We start from the raw sequence: 4,868 nt of genomic DNA, 5'->3' as shown, positions 1-4,868 counted from the left end.
ACTACCCGCACCTGGACAGAAAGACCCTATGAAGCTTTACTGTTCCCTGGGATTGGCTTTGGGCCTTTCCTGCGCAGCTTAGGTGGAAGGCGAAGACATCTCCAAAATAAAAGCATAATTGGCACGTAAAACACATGTCTATAGAAATCCAAAACATAATAAATAAACTAAAATCTATTTCAAAACCTTGGCACGCAAGACATATGTTGTTGTCTGTACAAATCCAAATCAAATTTAACATATTTGGCACAAACTCAGGCGCATAACAAAATTCAACTTCAAAAGAAAATTCAGAAATAAAAACAACCAATCATAACAACCATTCATAATAAAATTAAGAGTCACAAAAAATTAAAATCAGACATCAGTCTTCCTATGATTTTCTTGAGTCAGTCACTTAGCCTTCAATTTTAGTATTAGTTGAGCTGTTGCATTCACTTGGTTTTCATTGAATCTTTTAAATTGAAATGCAACACAATAGAGATTGGATAGTCGCTTGTTGCATTTATATAGTTTCTTCTTACTTTAAACACAAACTTTACAATTGATTTCATTTGATTGTGTGGAAACAAAAAATTCTTATGAATTGAGGCAACATATGTGCTTTTAGTAACACTTGGAACAATTTAGCAAATTGAGTTCAAGCACGACATGTTTGTGGTGGAGGGCGAGATCAATGACGCGCGCCTCCTCGCCAAGCTCTTCGACGTCGTGCCCTTCTCCACGTGATGCGCCTTGCCGCCCAAGCTGGCGTGCGCTACGCCATCGAGAACCCAGCGTCGTACGTGCATAGTAACATCGTTGGCCTCGTCACTCTACTCGAGGCCTGCAAGTCCGCCGACCCGCAACCGTCGATCGTGTGGGCGTCATCCTCATCTGTGTATGACCTTAACGAGAAGGTGTCGTTCTCAGAGTTGGACCCCACGGACAGTCCGGCTTCGCTTTACGCGGCCACCAAGAAGGCTTGCGAGGAGATCACCCACACCTACAACCACATCTACAGCCTCTCCATTATTGAGCTCCACTTCTTCACCATCTACGGCCCCTGGGGCCGCCCTAACATGGCCTATTTCTCCTTCACCCGCAACATCCTCCATGACAAGCCCATTACCGTCTACCGCGGCAAGAACGGAGTCGACTTAGCCCACGACTTCACCTACATCAACGCCATCGTGAAGGGTTGCGCAACCTCTCTCAACACCACGGCAAAGAGCATCGGCAGCGGCGGCCGAAAGCAGGGTCCCACCCAATACCGCATCTTCAACCTTGGCAACACCTCGCCGGTCACCTCTCTACTGTGCCTACCGTCTGTGCCGGCATGATCATGCCCGATTTCTCCATCGGTGGACCTAGTTTTTTTTTGTATCGAAGAAGAAGAAAATCGGAAAACGCGGTTACTATATCTGCGTTTTTGTATTTTCCTATAGTTTTTATTTTCCTCAGAAAATGATATTTTATTATTTTCTATTTTCTTAGAAAATGACTTCTCATTTTTCAGAGAATGAGATTGAAAAACACAAAGCAAACAATAATTTCTATAAAATAAAAAAATAAAAATAGAAAATGATGAAACCAAACGCCCCCTTAGTTTTCTTCTCCATTTCCATCAGTCGGCAACCACGAAGGAAGCCAAGCTGCCGGCATCCAATGTCGGGCACGCGATCAGTGGAGATGATGGCGGCAGGAACCTCGATCCAAACATGTCACGACCCCACATGATCAAGAGGGTTGAAAAGCGCTTTCCTTTCAAGTAGATTTGGGATCGCAGTGAGGAAGGAGAAGCCACAGCTCACGGCGCCTAAGGCTTCGTCATCCTGGAACTACTGTCGCGCGAGGAGGAGAGGTTGTAGGGATCTATATGCACCTAAAAATAATTTTAGCCGCATAAATGCAGCGGAAAAAGGATCCCTCCAGAAGATCCATGCGAAAACCATATTCGTTTTATCGATTCTATCTACTAGAATCGAGGTTACCTTCGACGCGAGCCCTTCGCAATCCCAACAGTAACTCTTGCCTTCAACGGTTATCGGATCTCAGCGCGATCAGTGTATTCGCGCCTCCACAGTATCTACACGAACACCGAATTGGAGAAGAACCAAACTGTGGTGCTAGCCACAGATCAGGTTCGGCCAAGGAGGTAGAAGAGAAGAGAAAGAGGAAGAAGAATAAGATCCCTTTTTACATCAAAAGCCTCTCACACACCTTTTATATCCAACCATTGAATATGAAGGGTTTTGACTCTTCGTATTCCGTGGAATTAATACCTCATTAATTCCATGCATGATGATCATGCAACCCTCTTAATGGATTCAAATTGACTTGAGTCCAACTCAAGTCTCACTCAATCTGAATTGACACTAAGGGCTAACACTAACAATCTCTCATTAGCACTAGTGTCAATCACTGTAATCCGAATCGACTTGAGTCCAACTCGAGTCTAATTCAATCAGTCTACCTTGAGTCCCACTCAATAAGTCTAATCTACATTAGACTCAACCCAATGGCCTAATGATCCATCACATGAACCATCTCCAAATTATGTCTTAAGTGTGTGACCCAATAGGTTCTCGTAACATTGGCAATGTCTTTAAAACCATTTTAGAGACATAAGCAATGAGCGGCATCTAGCAATACATCATTGTTACCCAAGTGACGAGAATGTCGAGATCCGACATAACCTTCCGTGTATCCTTGATATCTAGATTGATCAATGAGGAATAGATCGTGTCATCCTCTTATCAATCATGAATTTCTTGATCTCTAAGTAGACTACTCAATCAAATAATCTCAATATCTCATATTGACTTATTCGAGCATGATCATGCATTTTTGTAGTCCTACTCTATCAAGGGGCACATAGATATCACTTCCGTCATATGGAAGGGATAGATCCCATCTACATCACTCACATCCCTCCGCATAACTTATTGCATACCCAGTGATCGCCTTTATAGTCACCCTGTTACGGGTGACGTTTGACAAAGCCAAAGTATACAACTCATTATATAGGAAACTGTAGTGACTTCAGGTCTAAAGACTATTCATACTAATAGTCATATGAGAATGTTTATGACACTCATATAACGATCCATGAAACATTCTCATGGCGGGTCAATTCGGTACATAGTCTCTAATATGTATCCATGTGTCAACGTGATATCACATATCCATGACTTGTGAGATTAAGTCATCAATTGACCTACATGCTAGCTTCCAAACGGACAAGGACGATTATAGATCGCAGTCAGGGTTTGTCTTTTGCTTAAATGGTGGTGTTGTGAGCTGGAAGAGTTCAAAGCAAGACACAGTTGCGGATTCTATTACAAAGGCTGAGTATATTGTTGCTTCAGATGCAGCAAAGGAGGCTGTTTGGATCAGAAAGTTTGTTTCTGAGCTTGGTGTAGTTCATAGCATCGAGAGCCCCTATAGAGTTTTGTTGTGACAACAATGGGGCTATAGCACAGGCTAAGGAACCTCGTTCTCACCAGCGTTCCAAACATATACTACGGCGGTATCACCTCATTCGAGAGATCATCAATAGAGGAGATGTGCGGATATACAAAATAGATACTAATGCTAACATTGCGGATCCCTTGACCAAGGCTTTAGCACAGAGGAAGCATGATGGTCACACTAGGTCACTGGGTCTTAGGGATTACAGTGATTGGCTCTAGTGCTAGTGGGATATTGTTAGTGTCAGCCCTTAGTGCCAATCATGAGATGATTGTTTAGAGAACACATGTATCATATTCATTAATAAAGGCAAGGTTTGCTTATTATACTTATTTCTTATCCGTGCTATATGAATAAATATAATAGTGTCCTTGAGTAGTAGGTTCTTGTCTACAATATATCGATTAGTAGAATTGATAGTGAGAGTATGTAGACATATCAATGAATTTCTTGAAGAACGGCGGATATTGAAAAAGGCCATAATAGTTGGAAAATTATTTTTTCATATTTTTATTGCTTATTCTTTATGTTGTTTTTTATTATATCCCTTATGTTTATGTAATTGGTTCTTAAAATTAATTTTGTCTTAGAAAGTGGTTGATGCTCCAATAACCAAGAAGGCCAATGTGCCTCGCCACAGTCTGGAAACCAATTTCTTTGAACAAGTTAATATGTATACATAATTAAAATACCTAAGGATTTTAGTGGGAAATTATGAATGCATAATTTAATGATGTCCTCAGTTGGTTTTGTCTTAGAAAGTGGTTGATGCTCCAATAACCAAGAAGGCCAATGTGCCTCGCCACGGCCTGGAAACCAATTTTGGAATAATTAAATATGCATACATAATTAAAATTCCTCAAAACCAAATAACTAAGTGGGAGAGGGATTTTTTTTTTATCCCGCGGCCTCCATTACTGGTTTGATAGTGATGCATTCAAACTTACGTGTTGGCTCTGAGTGCCTTCCTCCCCATCGGATGAGTTTGTTTGCGGATCACTGGATCAAACTTCCTTAGAGGATGACTATAGGAAATTATTTAAGTGCGTGTGATCTTCTCCATCTAAAGGGACACAATCCTAAATAATTGCCTTAGTGTCAAGTAATGGTGAACACTTAGAACACATATAATAGTATCCTCCCCATCGGAGTCACTGCTATTATTTTGTGTGGCCAAAGATAAACCAACTATTAATTTTACTTGTCATAAAGTTAAGTTGACAAGATAGTAAAATTAATGGGTAAAACCTCCTCTTACAAATGCTTGAATTAGTAAACGTCCACACGATCGTGGCTTACTAAATTCCCGGTGTTTGAGGTGTTGGTGAATTACTATATATATTGGAAATAGAACTTGGACATTGTCTTAACTGCTGAAGAGTACAAGTTTGTACTTTTTAAGGTTTGTCCTAGCA

General features: G+C 40.9%; 2 pseudogenes; one reads left to right on the top strand and one right to left on the bottom strand.

Moving 5' to 3' along the window:
- Positions 1-651: 651 nt before the first annotated feature.
- LOC141844887 (UDP-glucuronate 4-epimerase 1-like) lies at positions 652-1,322 on the top strand (annotated as a pseudogene).
- A 476-nt stretch (positions 1,323-1,798) lies between these two features.
- Positions 1,799-4,868, bottom strand: part of LOC141844886 (uncharacterized) — a 4,101-nt pseudogene continuing 1,031 nt past the window's right edge.

This window comes from Curcuma longa, chromosome 14, assembly GCF_044706935.1.
Source record: "Curcuma longa cultivar G26 ecotype Majalengka, Jawa Barat chromosome 14, ITB_CL_G26_1.1, whole genome shotgun sequence".
In the NCBI taxonomy this organism is placed as follows: domain Eukaryota; kingdom Viridiplantae; phylum Streptophyta; class Magnoliopsida; order Zingiberales; family Zingiberaceae; genus Curcuma; species Curcuma longa.
Note: the sequence above shows the minus strand (reverse complement) of the source record. Positions and strands in the feature narration are given on the sequence as shown.